Source organism: Rousettus aegyptiacus, unplaced genomic scaffold, assembly GCF_014176215.1.
Source record: "Rousettus aegyptiacus isolate mRouAeg1 unplaced genomic scaffold, mRouAeg1.p scaffold_m13_p_13, whole genome shotgun sequence".
NCBI classification, from domain to species: domain Eukaryota; kingdom Metazoa; phylum Chordata; class Mammalia; order Chiroptera; family Pteropodidae; genus Rousettus; species Rousettus aegyptiacus.
Window position 1 is genome coordinate 21,807,000 of NW_023416288.1, and position 22,489 is coordinate 21,829,488.

The following is a 22,489-nucleotide window of genomic DNA, read 5'->3' on the forward strand; positions in this document are numbered from 1 at the left end:
AAGCTATAAAAGATGTCACTCAATGCACACTACTGACTCCAATAGACATACCTTGCATCTCTGATGGGAGATGATACCATTTAACTACCTCAAAGGAGGAAGTAAAGATTCTTCCTTGCCCAGTAATAGCTCAGCTAATGGGAGGCTGCCATAACAGCCAATGAAGATACTATACTTCCAACTTTATTTCCTCTAATGGATTTTTTGTTTACAACTGCTCCTCCCAAGTTCATAAAAGAGCGACCCTCTTCTTTGTTTCTCTGGACTTGCATGTGGTTCACCACTGGACCATCTCCTGAATTGCAATTCTTTGCTGCTCCTGAATAAACCTATTTTCTTAGAGAAATATCTGGCTATTTGTTAAAGGTAAACATATATTATCTTTAAGTCCCACCACAAGTCGACAAGATGGATAGTCTCAGCTGGGGTTCCACTCCTGCTCCATTGGAATCTAAAGCCTATATGCCCTCTGCACATCCTCCATAATGCATGACATGATTGTGGTATAAAATGAGACAGCCTGGAGTAAAAAAAAAATGGGGGGGAAAGTTTCTCCTGTATCAGTCTTTGAGTTTAAGGCTCTGCTGAGGCAGATTCTGGATAGGGGTGAGGATGAGAATAAGGCTAATTATTTAGTGGCCTGTGTTGCCTAATGGACAAAAACATGCAGACAGAAACTTGTCCATGGTTCCTATAAATCTGATAATGCAGATGGAGTAAAAAGGACACTAGTGACCTACGCAATGACCGTAAATGTTGCCACCTACCCTCAGGCTTCTAGTTATGATGCTTAACACATAGAGGAAAAATTCTTCCTGATCCATGTGGCCTATTCTTCACCTTCTCCTGTATGAGGTTTCTGTAACCTTAAAAGTTTATACCAACACAAGTTTACACTGCCATCTCATTTCACAGTTGCCACACCTCCCTGCCTCTGAAAAAACCACCTGTACCTGAAAAAAAATGTACTGTTTAGTCAAATGCCTTGAGAATACAGCAATATTTAAGGTTTTCTTTTGGGTAACAAAATTTTCTGTATTTTTCATAGGATTGACATGGAAAGAAATACATACTAATAAAGATGCTCAAAGACAAGCAGTCAACTAGATACTCAAATGTACCAAATGGGAGAAAGAGACAGCTATAAAACAAACTGCCCAGGCATTTACCATCCAGTGTATTTAACATTTAATGACCAATGGGTGAGGTATCTACAGTTGGTATTTTATTTTTTTAATCCCAGGTCTCTGCGCTAGTATAATTTGTACTCAATAGCTTAACTGTTGTTTTCTAAATATCTTTTATCTTTAATATAAATAGTACAACTATTTACTCATGTAATTCAAAAAAGATACATTCAGAAAGCCACATCTCATGCAATTAAATGTATACGTGGTCATCAACCAAACCATGACATTTGAACTCTTAAGGATTATCAACTGATTTTGCTCCTATGGCATTCTCTACACATGATGTTTCTAAAAAGAAACTGGTTTGAAAACCCACTTGAAAGTATTTTTAGAATGTGTGTGTGTTTTAAAAAGAAGGTAAGAAACTGAGTCTGAAGCATTAATTTCAAATTAATAAGCATTTCCTGTATCACTTCCCAACCCCCCGGAACAGTTCAGATCTCAGAAAATCTAAAGCAAAAGTCGACGAAAACCAATTTGAGATATTTTCTGGACGGACTTTACTGAAATGTTTGGACATGAACATGTTTGCAATGAGTCATAATTTATGGGACATTAATGACCAATGTTTATGCGCCTTTTTTCCTACTTTCAATATCATTCTCAAATCACCAGGTAATATATTTAACTGGCCCTGATCATTTTTATAAAGTTACCATATCTCAGTTATTAAGACTGCCACTCAGCACCCTACCCCGTGCTGATTTTTTAAATTATATCTAAACAGAAGAGAACTTGTTTCCCTTTCTAAACTATACCTCTCCCTAACCAGGCAGCTAACGCCTTTCACCAGCAAAGGGGCGCAGTACTTTTAAGATCCCTGAAGAGGAGTTGAGGGGTCTAGAGAGCACTCGAAATAAAAACAGTAGGGAAGGTTAAAGGAGAGTCGCGCTGGGCAAAGGCGGAGAGTCGCGCTGGGCAAAGGCAGGCATAATAACAGGATATGTTCGTTTCTAGAGGAAGCAGGAGCTGCAACAGCCCCGGGTCAGGAAAGGCGGAGTCAGCAGCACCTAAAGGAAACCGGGGCTCCAGGGTACGCAGGGACCTGGCCTGCTTAGGGACTCTTGCTCCTGTCGGGTCCGACGTTGGTGAACACCTCGCCCGCGGAGGACCAAGCTCAGGCCTCCTGGCACTAGTGGTTATAGAGAGGTACCCATCTGCTCCCTGCCACCTCCGCCAAAGATGGGCAATGGGGGTGAAAAATACAAAGCAAACACCAGGCGCCGCGGCAGGTGGACTTGTCAACAAGTCAGCCCTGGACGGAGGGACCTCGAGGCCCTGGGGCCACAGCAGCTGGGAGGCGAAGCACGGAGTGGGTGGGGTGGGCTGGCGTGGGTGGGGTGCTGCGGGCTCTGGGGCTAGAGATGCGGCGGGAGCCGGGAACGCTTCCCTCCCGCTCCCCCGGGGCTGACGTACGCTCTCCTGGCGCGCGCATCCTCCAGACCTTCCCAGGCCGAGGGAGCAGCGGGGGAGGGGAAGGGGCTGTAGCGGTTCCTGCACGGGGATCAGCGGCAGGAGGAGGCGACCCGCCTGTCCCCCGCCGCCCGCGAAGGGCAGAACTGGCGGTGCGAGGCCGGCGCCCCCGACCGCCCCGGCTGCCGGGCGTCTCCCGCCGCAGCCTGCAGCCCGCCCCGCGCGCCCCAGCCCGGGCCCCGGAGGGCAGGTACCTCGGAGCCCCGGCCCCCAGGAGCCTCCCGGCCGCGGTCGGAGCGTCCCTCCAGCTCCCTCATCCGACGTCAGCGTCAGCAGAAGGCGAGGGAAGGGGGCGGGGGGAGCGCAGGAACCGGCCCTTCCTGCGGCGGCGGCCGCCAGCCGGAATAGCGAGCAGCCGAGCAGGAGCGCGCCGCAGCGCAGCGCAGCGGCCGGGGGGAGCGGGCGCGGGAGATCGGGGCGCCGCCGCCGCCCCCTCTCCCTTCCTCTCGCCTTCCAAGACTCCTGGCGGGGCGAACCCTCCTAGCAGGACCCCAGGATTAGGAGGACGATGGGGCTATGGCCTCACCTTGTTTGGGGCGGGTCCAGGATGGGGGGAGTGAATCTCCTCTTTACTCCCTGGGGTCTTTCCTCGACCCCCATCTCCTGGGGTATCCCCCGCTCGGATCTGCCGCCCAGGATGACCCCGCCCTCCTCTCCCGCAGGTGTTCCACGTGTCCATAGCATTTGCGTCACAATGACCTGGCTGACAGGTGGGAGCTGTAGCGGAGCCCCAGGGTTCCTTCTCTGCTGTGCGTCGTGCGTGGTACTTGTTTCCACTATAGATTTCTGTGGTTTTAGGGGCAGGAGACTTCATGACTTCGGTGTCAAAGAAAAGTTACTGAGGCCTGTACCTGGAAATCAAGTTTGGGCTTAGAGGGAAAAAAGCTGTGTGAAAAAAAACCCTGCGTATGTATATTATTTTTTCATTCCCATGTAGTTACATATTTTTTATGCTTAAGTTATTGACGCTTATAGTCATTTCATTTTTACCCTTTTTCTTCAGAGAAGACCAAACCCTTGTTTTCTTAGACCCTGCAGTTATCACGGGAAGAAAAAGTATTGGAATAGGTGCTTCCAAAAATTATCTGTGCTGAAAAGCAATCCCAGTGTGCTATGACTCAAGCCCCATCATGTTATATGTTTAGTAAAAAGTTCATCGGATAGTCACTGATTGAAATTTAACAGGATGGAATTAAAGATGGTTATTGAATAAAGATGCAAGCAAACCTGAAACCCACAGCTAACATGAATGGGCTGCTTGCTATGTGCAGAGCATATGCTGTATACTCTACATTTAATCCTTACAGCAAGCCAATACTGTAGGTAAAATTATTATCCCTATTTTACAGATGAAAGAAAACACTACCCAGAGTGCCATAAAAGAATTCAGCTAACAGGATATTGAGCAGGAGTTTGAATCCAGCATTGTATGAACCAAGAGATTTAGCTGAATCTCAAAATACTAAGGTCCCTGGCCAAGATGGATAGAGAAAATGACAATAGATGTTGTCATTTTAATAGAAAGATAACAATACAGTACAGCTCCAGAAATGTGCATAACCTTTAAAGTTGATATTATTCTTTGGACATATTCTTTGGGGATTCTGTTTGTTGTAGACAGATTTGAGCCTGTCCCAGTGTGGCACAAAATATAGAGCTGCGTAAACGTCAGGTCCTTAATACATGTTTGTGAATAAACAAATAGTGAATATGGCCTACAAATTAGCAAATTGTTGAACAGCTGAGACTCAGGAGAAATTTTGAGAGAGAAAGACATTTCTCCAATATTTGGCTTTTATAAGAAGCATTCAAACATACCTGTTAACAACACAAGCTAAATGATTTTCCTGTTTGTAAGAAGGAAAAAGCAAAAGGGAAAAAAACAAAGCCCTTAAAATGAGACAAAAAGGCTTCTTTGAAAAAGAAGGACAACTAAGATATTCTGTTTTAAAACAGATCCAAGAATCATTAACTTATGTGTAAAACCTATTAGGAGTTTGAAAGAAGAGGTTATTATTTTTTACAGAATGAAGTGCTCTTTCTAACATAATAGGTGCTCAATAAATGTTGGCTGAATGTATCAATCAATTAATTAAAGCATCCAGAGAGAAATAGATCATAAAATTTCCTGACTCCATGATGTTCTCCTTTCCACCAGTGATGATTCATTCGTTACACTGAAACTCCGTTTATCAAAGACTTGCTTTATGACAGATATTTACATTTGTTACAAGGAGAGCCAGTAAAATGGCAGGTTGCTCGTGTGTTCACTGCATCCCCTCAAAATGCAGATAATTGGAACACAAGCATTGGAGGAAGTGAGCAAAACTGATTTATGTGACTAATGACTCAGGTTTCCTTTTACTTTTCCAAAGGTCAGGGTGAAAACCTGGGCTATGAGTCTGGCGACCTACAATGAAGGCTCAAAGTGGCTTCCGAAACAATGTCTAAAAGTGAAGAGAGAGGGGACACAAGCACTATCTGGGCAACGTGGCGCCGAAATGCCTTAGGCTCCCAGAGCGTCTAAGATAAAGCTACAAGTGAGTTTTTAATAAGCCACAGTGAGTGCTTTCCTTTCCATTTAAAAATTGCCGCATCTATAACACTTCTATTTCTTTCTGGGTATCAAGTTGTTTCAGTCTTGCAGAGCACCCACAAGGCGCTAGTGAAAACGGAAACAATTTCTAAGAAGAAAATGGCTATGGAATTAGGGGATCTGAAATTAATATGGAAATAATGTGCATTTTTCCAGAGCGGAACTGGATGGTAAACTTTTCCATAGGAAAAAAAATCCTTACATATTCAATTTGATTTTTTTTTTTTTGATAGCTTCCCGGGTTCAAGACATGCTAATAGGACCACACAAATTAGGAATTGTGTTAGGTTGCCAGTAACAGAAATCTAGGATAGCAGTGGATTAAATGAGATAAATGTTTATTTTATTTTATCTCACATTAAAGAAATTGGAAAGTAGGCACAGTCCGCAGCTTGTGTGGCCTCTGCTGGGTCATCAGGGTGTCGCTTTCCTCTCCTTCCATTCCGCCATTCTTAGCAAAATAATATTGCTCAAAGGTAAATTCAGGCAAAGATGTGGAGAAATAGGAACCTTCATACATTGCTGATGAGAATAAAAAATGTTAACGACTTTGGAAAACGGTCTGGCAGTTCCTCAAATGATTAAACCTAAGAGTTACTATATGACCCAGCAATTCCACATCTCGGTATATACCCAAACATTATTGGCCATGAAAAGGAATGAAATACTGATACAGGCTGTAACTTGAATGAACCTTGACAACCTTATGCTAAGTGAAAGAAGACAGCTATATATTTATGATTCCATTCACAGGAAAGTCTAGAATAGGAAATTCTATAGAGACAAAATAGATTAGCGATTGTTTAGGGCTGGAGAGGAAAATACTCACACACACACACACACACACACACACACATACATATAAATAGACATACATATACAAATTGTTCGTCTACATTAATACATTTAGTGGACTGTTGATGTTTACTTTTAATGGTCTGAATACTCTCTATGATTTCAGCCAACATGAGAAAGGGCCTTCCTCCAGCAAATGGGCACCGTGATGCAAATCAGTGCGCTTCCAGTCATTCAGACATATTTATAGTTTCCTATAGCTGTGAAATCCTTTTATTTTTCTGACCCATCTTTGACAGCATCATATGTATTCCCATGGTACCTTTTCCTAGAATAAGGATGCTAAGATAGAGCGTAAGCTATTATTATTATCAATGTGTTTAATAAGAGCTATACATATAAATCTCTTCCAAACCCAGCTCACTAATAAGAAAAAAATTACTTTTCCCTTAGAGTTTCTGGGAGATTAAAATTAGGTAACCTATAAGAATAAACTGAAAAAGTGATGTTTTAAAAAGTGTTAAATTTATTGTTTGATTTTAATTGGTTATAGAAATTTATAGGAAGTTTAAGCTAAATCTTACTGGCAAAAATAAAGTCATTCACTACTTGTATTGTGTAATAGTTAAAGAGATTTTAGATGTACTCAAGAACACGGGCCTAAGTATCTTGATAAGTTTTTGGTTTAATTCTTGTGATCACTCGTGCTCTCTACACAGCAAAACAAAGCTTCTGTTATACTGTCAGCAGAATTAATTATACCTTTAAGCAAATTTGTGTGCACATGCAAAAATAGAACAAATGTTTAATTAATAGTATTAACTTTTGTTAATTAAAATTAACTTTCCCTTCAAAATTTAGGCTACAATAAAGAGAGGAAGAGTTTTTTTGTTTGTTTTGTTTTGGTTTTTTTTACACCGAGGAGAAAGGTAATTATTTTAACTGCCACAACAGCTTAGATTTCTAGATAAACAATGCAGCTCCCTACCTGTCCACCGCCCCCTCCCCCATCATCCACTGGAACTTATGCAAGAAAAATCCTGATGATGCCATCGGAAAGGGATACCTTATACACTGCAGGCAGAGAGGTTTGTCTGTAGTGTGCCATCTAGTGTAATCCTGCTTCTGACCAGGAACTGTGCTGGGATTTGGGCAAATTTTTTCCTAGACTTTATATCTGTGCCCTGGTCTTGGCAGACACAGGTCACTGTCCAGTAAAGAACAGGACTTAACTGAAAGATTGAAAGATTAGGATGAAACTCTCTAGGTCTTTGATTCCCGCCCCCCCCTTCTCCTCCCCACCCCACATTGGCCAAACATTTACTTGTGGAGTAAGGGGATGAATTAGGACTATAACCCATATATCCTGACTCACTCAGATACACTTTTCTTCTACTTTTAACTCATCACTAACTTGCTTTGGCAGAGATTGTTATTATACAGCCCTGGTCCTCCTGTGTGGATTGTTTTATGAGAAGGAAATAAAGTTCAATATTGTTTAAGCCGCTTTTTTTTTTGGATATTATTATCATCAAGACTTTATCCTAATTAATCTTTCCACCCCTTGATGTAGGATTAGATCTTCGTTTTTCATGAAGTTTATATTCTAAATCAATGATTTTCAATCTGTGTATCACAGGACCATGATGGTCTTTGGTGTTAATATAAAAGATCGTGGGATTTGAATCCTTAACTAGTAATGTCTACAGAGAAAACACCTGCCTGACGAATAAAGACTGCAATTTTTGAAATACATATGTAAGTATAAAACAATATTTAAATTCTTTGATGATTTTTTTGAAATGCAGGTATGTTGGTATAGATCTTTTAGCTTTGTGCATCTGAAAAAGTCTTTTCGCCTTTGTTTCTGTAATACTTTTTCACTGGTAAAGAACTTTGTGTTAACATTTTTTTCCAGGACTTTAAAGATGTTGCTACAGTGTTGCTTCTACCTTGCACTGTTTTAGTTGCAAAATCATTACTCATTCTTATCTTTGATCCTCTGTGTGTTTTTTATTTTTCTCTTTTTGGCAGCTTTTAAGAGTTTTCATCCTGATTATTAGTTTTAAAAAGTTTGATTCTGATGTGGTTGGTGTTATTTTTTCTTATATGTTTGGGTTTGTTGAGCTTCTTAGAGCCGTTGGTTTATAGTTTTAATCAGACTGTGAAAAATTTCAGCCATAACAAGAATAGCCAAGGCAATATTGAAGAACAAAGCAAAGAACTGACACTATCTGACTTCAAGACTTACAGTAATCAGGACAAATAGATCAATGGATCAGAATAGAGAGCCCAGAAATAGAAACTCACAAATATGGTCATCTGATCTTTGATGAAGAAATAAATGCAATTCAATGGAGAAAAGATAATCTTCTCAACAAATAGGGCTGGAACAACTGGACATCTACATGCCAAAAAATGTATCTGGATACAGACTTTATACATTCTATAATAATTAACTCAAAATTGATCACAGACCCAAATGTAAAACCCAAAACTCTAAAATTTAAAAGATAACATAGAAAATTTAGATAACATTGGGTTAGTGATGACTTCTTAGATACAACACAGTGAAAGGAAAAAGTGAGTAAATTGGACTTCATAAAAATAAAAGTTTCTCTTCCACAAAAGACACTGTCAAGAGAATAAGGCAGACCACAAACTGGGAGAAACTATTTTCAAAAACATATCTGATCAATAACTGTTATCTAAATATACAAAGAAATCATAAAATTCAACAATTAGAAAATGAACAACCCAATTAATAAATGAGCAAAAATTCTGAACAGACACCTCACCAGAAATGATATACAGATGGCAAATAAGCATATTAAAAGATGCTTGATATCATACATCATTAAGAAATTGCAAATTAAAACAACAAGATACCTCTGCACACCTATTTGGCTAAAATCCAAGACATTAAATACTGGTGTGGATGTGGAGCAAAAGAAATTCTCATTTATTGCTTATGGAAGTGCAAAATGATACAATTATTTTGAAAGACAGTCTGGCAGATTCTTACAAACTAAATATGCCCTTAACATGCAATCAGGTAATTGCACTTCTTAGTATTTACCTAAATGAGTTGAAAACATGTCCATACAAAATATCTGCGCACAAATATTTATGGCTGCATGTGAATATTGATAGAAGCTTTATTCACAAGTGCCCCAAACTGAGAGCAACCAAGATGTCCTTTAATAGGTGAATAGATAAACTGCGGTACATCTACACAGTGGAATAATAATCAGTGTTAAAAAGAAATTTGCTACCAAGCCATGAAAAGACATGGAGAAACCTTAAAAGCACGTTGCTAAGTCAAAGATGCTAGTCTGAAAAAGCCACATAACGTGTAGTTCCAGCTCTATGACATTCTGAAAAATGCAAAATTAGACAGACAATAAGGAAAAATCTTGCCAGGGGCTTGGGTGAAAAAATAAATATTTTTTCCCAAATATACAATATTTTGAGTGGCATTTTGTCTGTTTTAGTCATTTCGAGTGGGAGCATAATCTGGTCCCTGTAACTTCATCTTAATCAGAAGTAGAAGTTCCTCCATTAATGGATTAATAGTAACCTTATATAATGTATTTTCTTGATCAATATATGTTATATGTATTACTACTGTTTTGTGCCGGACAGTGCAGGGATTGTTTGATATTGAAGAAGGGCCCTCATGAACATTGCAACTGAAATATGGCAAAGGCCAGAGATAGGCCATTCATATAAGAAGAAAATGAAATAGTAAAAATTTAAAGTTACCATTTTTCAATAAATATTTGACCTATTATATTAGCAAACATGATAAACAATACAGGAGGATATGGGAAATGGACACTACTGCCATACTTTGGTAAATAGAAGATAGAAACAAAAACTTTCTAGTTTTATTGAGAAAGAATTACATACATCACTGTATAAGTTTAAGGTTTACAAAGGTGGTTTGATTTACATATATTGTGAAATGATTACCACAACAGATTTAGTTAACATCCATTATCACATATAGATAAAGTAAAAAGAAAAGAAAAAAAATTTTATCCTTCTGATGAGAACTCCTAGAACTCTTAACAACTTTCAAATATTCGATGCAGCAGTGTTAGTTACAGTCACCATGTTGTACATCACATCCCAAGTGCTTATTTATCTTATAACTAGAAGTTCATACCTTTTGCTGCCTTCCTCCAATCTCTCCTCTCTACCCTCACCTCTGGGAACCACAAATCTGATCTTGTTTTTTACAGTTTGGCATTTTTTGTTTTCCACTTTTTTTTTTTCTTTTAAAGATTTCACATATAAGTGAGATCATATTGCATTTGTGATTTTCTGTCCGACTTATTTCACTTAGCATAATGCCTTCAAGGTGCATCCATGTTGTCATCAAAAATTAGAGGATTTCCTCATTTTTTATGGCTGAATAATATTCCTTGGTGTGTGTATACCATAACTTCTTTATCCATCCATTAATTGATAGTCATTTAAATTAGAAACAAAAATTTTATACAACTTTATGCAGGGCAATTTGGCAATACATGCAGAATGTTAATTGTGCATACCTGTGACCCTGTATCTCCACTTTTAGGATATTTCCTGCAGAAATAAATAGGTGAGTGTGCAAAAGTGAACATATGAAGATGAACATCACAAAATTGTTTAGAACAGTAAAACCTTGAGACAATAAATTGCACATCTGAAGGAAATATTAGTCAACTAAATTGTGGTATGTTTACATATTAGGACACTGATAGCTGTTTTAAAAAAATAAGGTCAAGATTTATTTTTTAAGTGAAAATAGCAGCTTACATAACACTGCGTGAAATATAATTCTGCATTTTCACATACTCTTTGGTAATACTTGCATTCGTTTACAGCGTGCATATAGTACTTTCTAATTTGTAGATTCCCCTACTGGCCTGGAATCTGTCGCTCTGGGGCACTGGTTCTCAAACTGCAGTGCGCATTAGCAGTACCTGAAAAGCTCAATAACAACACACACTCCATCTTAGACTTACTAGATGAACGTTCGGGTCGAGACCCAGAGTTCTGAGTTTTAAGCTTTCTCCCTAGGTTATTCTGATGCACACTAAATTGTGAGAACCATTGTATTTATGGATCCAAGAGGCTGGTGTTGCTTTGGCAAGGGAAAGAATACTAAGGGAGAGCTCAGAGATTTGGACTAAAACTCTGTAAGAAACTCTTGGTTCCCATGAAATGGCTACCCCTGTGGGAAAGGTGGGCAGAATGTACATTCCAAGGACAGGGGAGGGGTAGGATCCTCTAATCGCCCGAGTCCAGCTTGAGGGTCTGCCATGGGCCACACCTCTCAATGACTTCCTCCAACAGTTAGTATGCTTTCAGTAGTAAGGCCTATTACTACTTTTGTTGCCAATCTCAGTGTAAAGCCTGAGTCAGAGAAAGCGCAGTAATTACTTACTAGTTTATATTGAGGAAATACTCCTTTTCCTTCTCTTTCTGTCTTTCTTTCTTTCCTCAACCTGACCTTTTCCATCTATTGCCTTTTCTCCCCGGTTTGTTGATTTGAAGAAACATTCATCTAAAATAGATATAGACACCAAAAAGAAATAATCTTATATCTGATATCATATCGATAATAATTCAATCCCTTGATTCATCTTTAAATTGCACCAATAGCACATTTGCTAATTCACTTGGATTCATTATTTTTGATGTTATGTATAATTATATTTGGCCCACCTTTAGCTTCATGACTAGATTTTATTTCCAACTGTTTATATCCATTTACTAGCATTTTAGTAAATGCCTTTGCAGATAAACTCTATTCTTTCTGTAAAACATGCAGTAAATAAGTTTCTACTAAAATGTGTTGGGTTGGTCAGAACACGATAAGGATGGATCATTGAATTTTCATATTTGGTATTTTCCATCTTAAAGAATCTTGTGAACTGTTAATCTATTTTTATGTTAATTCAGTATTGAATAAGCATTAGCCTTGACAGTGCTTGAAGCCAGTAGAATCTTAAAATGTACTTTAAGAAAGTTAGATTATGATAAAAGTGAGCAAATCAATTAATACTTTTCCAAAACCTTAAAACTACAATTATAGCCTCCTCCCCCTACTCCCATAGACAAGTTGAGTTCTTTATTGTGATTTGGAAAGGACTAAACACAATGGCTAGATCAGTGCTGATGAAATAAGAGCTCTAATGTTATCTGTACCAACATCTCTACCTTTGTTTAAGCACTATCACTTTTCACATGAATTATGGCAATTACCCCTGCTCCCGGAACTACCCTTGCAATCTATTTGCCAGCCTGAGCATATATTTAATTATTTCTTTCTTTTGCTTAAAAGTTTTCTGTTGGTCTCCTGTGCAGTGGTTATATGTGATTCTAGCCACCCAGAACTACTTTATTCATGGAAATGAGATTCTTAAACTTAACATTAGAGGGAGCATTTCCTTCCTGAGGAGTGGAAGCTAAAAAAGGAGAAGCTTATGAATTATCTATGGTCATGTTTTTCACCATGAGCAGGAACTCAGTCAATGGTGAGAAAGAATGGAGCCAAACTCATAGGGAAAAGCAGAGATGAGAGATAGGAAGCCATCTGTTGGGGGTAGTAGAAGCTCTGGTTCAAGTTGTCCCTAACCCTTGGCATTATTCCTGTGCTGCTACAAATTGGTCATTCCACCTTTCCTTGCATCATATGAGATACTCTAGTACATTCCTGTAAACTGCCTCTTTTCACCTAAATCATTTGAAAATAAATTTTTATCACTTGCAAAAGGATCTTGATTAGCATAGCTCGTAAGACCCTTCCTGATAGGGAAGCTTATCAATTCAGTCTTTATATAACACTTAGGTAGATGCTTTGCTGGAAGTAACAGAACATTGACAAATAGACTTAAATAATAAAGACATTTCATTCTCTCACATACCAAGAAGTTCAGACAAAGACGAAGATGCTTCCAGGAATGGTTTATTAGCTCGACTAAATGATAATGACTTAGTCAGCTTTTTACAAGTTTTTGAGTCTTTTCCTTGCTCAGAGGATGGCTGTAGCAGCTCTAGACAGTTTTTAAGACCTGTGGGAGCATCCCAGATAGGAAAGAAGGAGACAACAGCTTTGTCCTTGGGAGGGTCTGCTTTCAGCCTGAAGGGAAGCTTCGGCTGACTTCTTGAAACTCATTGGCCAGAACTGGGTCACATGCCTAACTAGACTTATGATTATGAAGTGAAATTACCTTGATTTGTTTCCTAGTTGTCCTTAAATCAACGGATCTGTGCCAATTTTTTGAGATTCTGCAGACAGAGGAAAGTGGGGCTATATTATAGGCAAGGAACTTTGTCTATCACACATAAATCTCGATTATCCTCCTTATTGTTCTATTATCACCATCACCAGCACTACCCTAATTCTAAGAGCCAAGCTTATTGAATTGCCTTCAGTACACAGACAAGCTTCGTTCTGTGTGGTTTCTGGGCCTTTACACATAAGTTTCACTCTGCCCGGAACACACACTCTTTCCTTCTTGTACTGGCATCTTGGTCTGTGTGGCTCTAACATCTCCCTTTAGGCCTTAGCTTAGATATCACTTCCTTTGGAAGGTCTTCTCTGACCCCAGTACCACAGCATAGTCCTATTAGTCCTGTCTTAAAACTTGTCAAACTATATTGTAATTTTCTGTCTATTTATCTAGATCCCCTACTAGGCTATAAACTTTGATGATGGCTTATTGATTGTGTCTTATTTCTCTTTGATTTCACATAGAGCCTACACATAGTAGATGATCAATAAACACTTACAGAGGTTAATGAACTTCATTTTGAGTGTACTCAAAACCAACTTGAGGTACAATTGCCTATAAAGGTGTTAATTTACTTCTGATTATTCTGTTAAAGGGAATAGACAGACGAAAGACCAATTTGTTTTAAATTCCTGATAGACATTTACATTTAAAACTCTTGGTGTGAAAGCATCCAAGGAAAGAACACAGCAAAGGATGATTTCTCGCTCAGGCATGGCAGTTCATGCCGCTTGCCTCGCACAAGAGATGCACAATCTAAGAGCTTTTGAATTGTCAAATAGGCAGATTTCTGCATATAGATTCATAACAGAGAAACTAAATGTATTAAGTGATGAACTTATTTGAATTTTATAAGAGTCTATCTGACTCTGCAACTTCTTCCTACCATTTTATTAAGAAAAAGCAATATGTGACATGACTGGGCCCTTTCAATTCATTTTGTAAGCAACTGAAGTTTAAATAAAGAATAAATGAATGAATGAAATGAAGTGGAAGAAAAATAAATCTCCAAACTTGATTAATATAACGGAGCAGCACTTTGAAATGTTAGCATTTTGAAGTTAATTATTGAGTATGTAATTTATGTAAGGTAATGAAACATTCTTTCACAAAGTTTGAAAAGAGGATTTATCAGGCACAGTGAGTTTCGGGGCTCTGGATTTTAGACATTGTGTTGCCACTTTTGGACGTCATACCCTCTGACCTTTTTCTGGGTGACTATTCCAAAGCTACCAGTTTGGAGGGGGCCCAAAGTGAGAGGGGCTCTACAGCTGGCCCAAGCTGCACGGTGAGCTGCTCTGCCCTTCCTCTTGTGAGCTAGTGGATCCAGTGCTGCCAGAATGGTCTGTGGCCCACAGAAAGCTATATGGAGCCCATGACAAGCCCCCAAAAATCCATCACAGAGGAGACCCTTTGTGTTTGGGAAAATACAAAGGCTCCTTTAGCAGATGACTCTTGATTTTGAGAAATGACTCCTGGCTTGTTGCTAGGCTCATGTAGAGACTGAATCACTCAACTATCTGGCATAACATGACCATATTATTTGATGCCTAACATGAAATGGTGTTGTCTCAGACACGTGGCCATAAAGCCAGGCACTCCCAGAAGTAATCCACATCAAATGGATTGAGAAGCAAAAGAAATCTATGAGGCTGAGCCTATGAGATGCCTGAGGGCACAGGTAAATTATATGAATAAGCAGTTTTGTTCCTACTTTACTCTTTCTTCCCATGCCTCATGGGAGTTTCCTATGACTGATGGACCAGGGATAGAGTAACTTCAACCTAGTATATAGATGGCTTTTCATGATATCCTGGTACCAGGCAGGTGAGAGGAAGTGCTGCTATTCTTCAGGGTGGCCTGAACTACATTTGAGGAGGAAAATGTTTATATTAGTTAAATTTTTGAGCAGATATTTTATTGTCCACTTTGTCTGGAAGGAAATATTTTATTGTGTACTTTACTTTGGGTCAGGATCTATGCCAATTCTTGAGCTAATTATTTGGCACAGGGGTTCTCTTCAAATCTATAACAAGCAAGGGAATTGGAATCTAGCACTGAAACTGGGGATGAAGATTCTCTGTAGTCCAGACTTTTACCCTTTCATTGCTGGATTGCAAAGAGGTCAAAGATGTCTCTGAAGGAAGGACCAGAGTGACTTGGGCAACAGTGTGTCTACTGGGGCAAGGAGCCTGCGACGTGGCAATAACTTAGAGATGGTTAAGGCTGAATGAGTACATGCCGAGGTATTTTTAGTCCTGCTCTCTGTTCTAACTAGATGGTCAGGAACTGGGAAGAATCAATATTGAATTGTTGAGGACAAGGACGTTTTTAGGGAAGGATAGATGAACCATTCAGAATGGGCTCATGTGAATTTCTGTGTCCATGTGAATGCTTGCTAACAGGCCATAATTGCAGAAGAGGTTCTTAATAACCAAGAGAACAAAATTATTTCTTCTACGGGAGTCAGTCATCCTTCTTTTCCAGCTAGACTATTGGTTCATGAACATAACAGCTATGATGGCCAGAATGGAGGTGATGCTTGGACTCAATGTAGATTATCTTTCATCAAGGCTGATTCTTATACTGTTAGCAACAGTGACTAGCAATGTACTTCTAGGGGACTTGGTCTACTACACTGTAGCAGATCAATTCTTTTGAGTTAGGAATGCCCCTTCATCATGGAGGAGCAGAAACTTATTATCATTAGAATAGTTCTTATGGATTTGGATTTGCGTTCTCTGCTTACATGCTTCTAAAGCATCACAGGATACTGCATTGCAACACAAGTAAGACATTAAGCTACCAACTGCCTGACCTATTGTATAAAATATCCAATCATCCTAATGAAGTTAGGCTTCAATGTAATGACCTATTGGAAACTTAGCCACAATACTATATAAGGTGTAGCACCTTGTGATATTGGTGTGCTACATTGTGGGACACTGCACATGAGCAGAAATAGTGACCAATACATTTGATATTGTTTTCATGGCCAGAATGGAATGCAACCTAAAACTTAGGGGTGAAAGCACCTCTTAAAATTATACCTATTCTTTCCCTTTCAGATTTTTTTCTGTAACTTTTTAAAGTTATTTAACTCTTTTAGCCTAAGGAATTCATTACTCGGTGGAGGACTGTTTCAGCTAAGGGTTAAACAAAATATAGGCTCTATTGAATTGATAGCTGAGACTGCCACCTGGACTTGTTGTATTCTTTGTGCAATAAGGGCAAAGATTCTTGGCAAGCTGTGGTGTTGGCCAAAAGCCAGGAGAACTTGGAACAAACAGAGAAGGAATCTATCTTATATGTCAGCAGCAGTCTTGCGAATGCCTACAGAATAGAGGAGTGGAGCTTGTACCAATATTTCCCTGCGAAGTATGCTATTTATTCTCATGTTTCTTTTTAAAATGAGAATCATAATAATTAAAATTTTTCTTTTTCTTTCTTCCAGGGGTATATCATATTATCTAAGTAATGGTCGAATTTCCTTAGATTTCATAAAATGCCCTAGAATCCTTCCCAGAATTATTTTATGTTCCTTGCAACCAAAGAACATTAGTTAACAAATATAGAAATAAAAGACCTCCTATGTACAAGTTTTCTCCACTATCTGAAAGTGGAGCATTTTTATGAAACCTTTCATAAGCTAAAATGACGTAAACTAAAGAAGCAATTACTGTTAATTTATATGTAATAAGCTTTGGGTTCCCAGACTCAAAAATCAATGCATGCACAATGTCTTTATTTTGATCACTATAATTGAAACTCTTAATTACGTCCAGTTTTACTTTTAAGTGTAACACCCCACTCTTAAGAGCTATCTTGGCTTTTCTGATACCTTAGGACACATCTTACTAATGAATGTACAAAATAAATCACGATAAACCACAGATGCTCACAGACACTGTCCAGAGCTACGGGAGCATGATGCTGAGACGCTGCCTACAGTTCCTGGGCAGGGAGCTCAGTGCCGCTTGGGCTCTTCTGGGTGCACACTGCCTCTGAAAGAGTTTGCTACAAAACACTGAAGTTTATTTTCACTTTTCACCTTTTTACACAAAAGCAAAAATCCTCTTTGAGTTTCTTTTAGGTAGTGAAAACAGGTCCTAATACAGCTTTCTTGTAAAAACAAAATGGCATAATGCAAACTTTCAAAAAGCAGGGCATACCTGTATATGGTAATCCTCAATGGGGTTGCTCAATTTTAACAACAACAAAAAAAAAATCATCACATATTTATGAAGAAAGTTATAAGAAGAAAAAAAGACTTCCAAGCTAACCTCTTCCTTCATGGGGTTACACTGCTCTCTCCCTCTTCCCTTAATTCTTTGGCAAAAAAATTCAACATCGATTACTAGAATAATTATATTTATTTTGTCAAAGTTAAGCCTTGGATCTACAGAGGAGATGACATAGAGAGGGATGAAAAACAGTCATTTGAAATGGTCAGTTCTTTATAGGTAGCTAAGTGTATCCAGTTTAGTGAGAGAACTGGGTCAGATGGACAGGAATACATAGACCCGGAGTGATGGCAAGCAGAGGGTCACGGCCGATGTCAATATAGAAGCTGGATGAAGTCCGCCAGTGCTGGCTTCCTCGTTTCCCTACCCTTTTACTAATCTCAATGCTGCTGGGAGAAAGAGATGTTCTGGTGGTAGTAGATATAGGGCATAAAGGAACTTGCCAAATAAGCAAAATTATGCATTGGTGGCTGAGGTATATTATTTAATACTGTCACCTCTTCCAGTTTATCTTCACTACCTAGACTTTCTAGATTTCTCCTCATTAAAATTAATATCTTCTATTATAAATAAATACAGCAGTTCTCAAACTTTAGTAATCCTAACAATTGTTTAGGGGGTGCTTATTAAAATATTCTTGGGCCTGCGCTTCGGAGGCCCTAATTTATTAGGTTCTGGTAGCTCTACTTTTAATAAGCACTAGGATTTTCAAAGGCATTTAGTCATTGATTGAGTGACCATATCAATTATTTTTTAAACCTGGACACTTTTAAGAGTGAAATGAGTTGCTACTAATAATTACTCTGGAATGACAGTTTCAAGACATCACCATCCAGGCAAACCATGATATGGCATCATTGATCACATTTTAGAAGTACTACTAAGTAAATTTAAACTTCAGTCTTAACAACTCAAATACTTCACATTTAAACTGATTGTGGTATAAAAGTCTTCATTATATATGAGAAATTTTAAGCCTCAAGAAAAAATAGATGAAAGGCCACTTATTTTTCAGATGGGGAACTGCTGGCCTATTGTGCCTCAGAAAATTCATATAACCTTCAGTTGGCTTGTTTTGCCCAGTGATTTTTGAGCTAGTTCAAGTACTTTCAAATCACAATAATTCTTTCCTTCTTTTTTTTCCTTCTTCCATCTGTCCCTTTGTCCCTCCTTCCCTCACTCATTTATTTATTAAATATTGAGTAATCCAGAAGACTGAGAAAGGCAGAGGCTAGGGGAAGACAATCACAGACCTTCATTCCTTTTACTATCCAAAAATATGCAGAGACTGCCCAACTCTTGCAACTGATGTGATTTGTTACGGTTCTGGACAGATGTTTAGCCCAATATTATTAAAAATAAAACAGAACCAAAAAGAAACTATGCATTTTACTTTAATGCTAGCTTGGCAATTAACCAGAAACACTTTAACCTTGAAAGTTTAAAGGACTAGTTAACTTCAAAGTACTTGTAAATGATGTTTGACTGAAATTATGTCTCTTTTGTCTGGCATGATGACCATTGTGTTTAGAGTCACTCTTGTGGCTGAAAATAAGCTTTCGTTCTGCTCCTTTCCAGTCAATTTTGGGCTTGCATTGTAGAGAACAGATCAAGTAGGCATCTGCCAGAGAGAGGGAAGGCATTAACTATTTCAGGCCACTAATAAAAATGGTATTCGCTGCAGAAGTAAAAAATAAATTATACTCGTGGTGACATGGACAAATTAATGTTCCTTTGAAAGTTCCTAAAAAAAAATTTTAAAAATACAATTTCCTGACCTTTTGAATTATTTGCCTCATAGAAAATGATACCTCTCTCAGTTTTTCAAGTTTAGCGTCCTAGGGAGCTTGGAAAAGTTTTATGTTAATTTTTCTCTCCTTTTAAAAAAAAGATTTATTTAGGAAGATAATATGTCATCATTCTTAATCTTTGTTGATATTGTGTCATCTTGGAACAACATGAAGCACTTAGATGGAGAGATACTTATTTTTTAAGTAAGTTATTTTTTCTTTGACTTTTCATCTTTCATATACTAATTACTGTAAACACAATTTAAAAATTGTAAGTTGAAATTCTTTATTTAGATTTAGCTCTCCTTAAGGAATTTAACAAAAAGCAAACTCTAAATAAATCTTTTGTATGCATAGGCCGTACTATGGTGTGTATATTTTCTATTAAATAAATGTCACTTTCAGCTTTCAGCTGTTAAACCACAGTGTGCCAGGAAATTTCCTAATGGTTCTTTTAGACATTTTCTCTTTCTGTAAATCTATTACTGTGAAACTAATTCCTTCCTGGCTTCCTGTTATGTTTCTCTGCTATTGCATTATTGGTATTTATTATTGGAATAATATATCTTTATAAATTAATTCTATCTTTTTATTTAAAAATTTTTTCAATGCTCTTGATTTTTTCAACTCGTACTAGCATTTCTATTATTAATCCCTTTCCGAAGAGGCATTCATATTTAAATGAGATCTATTGTTTGCAAAATTTAATTAAATTCTTCCTTTCTTAATATTTTCAACTTGTAATTATTCTTGGATTTTAATACTCCTATTAGTTCAAATCAATAATGGAGAGTAAAAATATTCGTACATTGATCTAAATGATTTTTACTTTTCCTACCTTTCCGGCAGCTACTTGGACATTATTTATTTTATCATTTTTTGGATCCCTTAAATGTAAAAACATATTCTTCCATCTCTCCTATGTACAGTGAATTATTCTCTGGTTCTTCATATATATACTTGTATATCCCACATTTGCGTTGTTTTCTCTGTGTTCATTCGGCCAGACAATTATTGAGTACCTATCAAATGCTATATTAGATTACATTTATTTGTTATTGTTCCATCCTAATTGCATTTTTAAAAGTTATATTTCTAATGCTGTTCACAAAAAGTATGCTTAAATGAACATTTTTAACACTAATTTGAACTTTATTCTCTCGCATAGTTAATCGAACTGCAGTATGTTTATAGATCTAAGAGACATGATTACTAATTACACTAGTAGTTCTGATAATTGTAAAACTACCCAGTGAAACCATCTATCCATATGATCTTTGAGCATGTATAAAATTTCATTGAGATCTGTAAAAAATTACAGAAAACTTGATGACTTTCATTGACAATAATTTTATTTAAAATGGCAAATTAAACACAAGTGAATATAAGCCATAACTTAATATAGATTGTCCACCAACTTGGTCAAGTCGATAATTTCATCTAATGTAAAAAAGCTAGACACATGAAAAATTCTGGTCAGTCATTTAAAAATTATTCAATTCACTAAATATTGACCTTTTTCAAATAAAGTTTTGTTTTTAGATCTTTATAGATTACTCTGTGAGAAAAGAATAGGAAATAAATTTAAAATGGACACTTTGCTCAGATGACCTAATTAATTGGAAGCCATTGCTATTAGCCGATTCTGTTCAGGCACATTTGGTAGAACAGAAGGTACAGTACAGAGCAACTAAATGCAGCGGGCAGCCTGGAACAGTGAGCTGTGAGAGGAATCCTTGACATTGGCCTCTGCTGCCCTCAGTGCTCCCATTTTGCCTGATTGGAGCCAAGTCTGGGCAGCATTTTTCAACTTGTGATATTGTGATTTATAATAAAAAATATATATATTTGGTCTTTGTCTTTTTCTGCAGAGCTCCTAAAACCATTGGAATTTCCTAAGTGAAGAGACCCATAGAGGTGTCTTTTGTTAATGAGGTGGTTCTCAGGCCCACCTTCCATCCTCCAGGAAGGGAGAGGGGCTGGAGGCTTGACCAATCACGCCTCTGTGATGAAGCCTCCATAAAAAAACAAAACAACAGCATCTGGTTTGGTGAACATGTGAAGATTTAGGGAGAGTGACGCACCTGGAAGGGGCATGGACGTGCTATGCCCCTTCCCCGTACCTCTACACACTCTTCCATCTGGCTATTCCTCAATTATATCCTTTTCTAGTAAATCAGTAATCTAGTAAGTAAAAATATTTCTCTGAGTTCTGTGAACCATTCTAAAAAGTTAATCAAACCCAAGGAAGGGTTTGTGGAAACTTCTGGTTTATAACCAGTCTGGTCAGAAGCACAACTCGAACTTGGAACTGATGTCTGAATTGAACCAGGGGCGGTCTTGTAGGACTGAGCTCTTCACCTGCAGCATTTGATGCTGTCTTTGGGTAGATAGTGTCAGAACTGAGTTAAATCATAGGACATCCAGTTGGTGTCCTGAGCATACATCAGAATTGGTCTCAGAACCATTTTAGACTCATGTGTTTAAAAGCCTCATTATAGGTACTCCTGAGAGGTTAGAATACGCTGGAGCAAGATAACCTCTCTAGTGACCTAAAGAAGAATTAACCTGATGAAATATGAACTAAATGTCACAGAGAAGTTGTCAATTAATGGTGGAGGCAGGACCTGAAAAGTAAAATGGTCTTGAGAATTGAAGTCTCCATTTAGATTATTGCAAATTGGTGTTAAGAGAAGTATCTGCACTTAGCAGAGGAAGCTAACTGAAGTGTGGTGGGGGTGGGGGCTGGGTAAAAGAAGAATGAAACTGATAAGCAAGAAAATAAGGAAAGGTGTGTGTATGAGAGAGAGAGAGAGAGAGAGATAGAGAGAGAGAGAGAGACAGACAGACACAGACAGAGACAGAGACAGAGAGAGCGCCTTATCTGAGAGGCTGGTTTTATTTCGTTTGTTTTTGTTTTTTTTTTTAGCTTTTCTCTCCTTTTCCACTGCTTCGATTTTAGTGACTCTATTCTTTGAATTCAGGAGGCCCAAACTAGAACTTCTAGATAGAACCTTGATCGCAACTTCTGAAACAACAGGAGGGGAAATTTAATCTTTGCTCCTCTCACATGGCGGCCTCAACCAACAGGAAGGGGATTCTGGTATTTTTT

At 38.2% G+C, this 22,489-nt stretch overlaps 1 protein-coding gene and 1 long non-coding RNA gene across 10 annotated transcripts in view; one reads left to right on the forward strand and one right to left on the reverse strand.

The window, feature by feature from the left end:
* Window positions 1-3,293, reverse strand: part of ICA1 (islet cell autoantigen 1) — a 130,723-nt gene extending 127,430 nt beyond the window's left edge. For 4 of the 9 annotated variants that reach the window (XM_016133670.2, XM_016133668.2, XM_016133669.2 and 1 more), the window contains exon 1: window positions 2,858-2,980. The gene's annotated coding sequence lies outside the window, so the exon portion shown is untranslated. Of the gene's footprint in view, window positions 1-767; window positions 2,219-2,857; window positions 2,984-3,189 lie in introns of those variants that run through there. The other 5 variants (XM_036230378.1, XM_016133667.2, XM_016133673.2 and 2 more) reach the window with 4 other exon arrangements.
* Window positions 2,206-21,331, forward strand: LOC107504463. Its single transcript, XR_001595485.2, has 5 exons — window positions 2,206-2,339; window positions 3,462-3,569; window positions 5,039-5,203; window positions 7,694-7,812; window positions 21,249-21,331. It is a non-coding gene; the product is annotated as an uncharacterized LOC107504463 (long non-coding RNA).
* The last annotated feature ends 1,158 nt before the right edge of the window (window positions 21,332-22,489 follow it).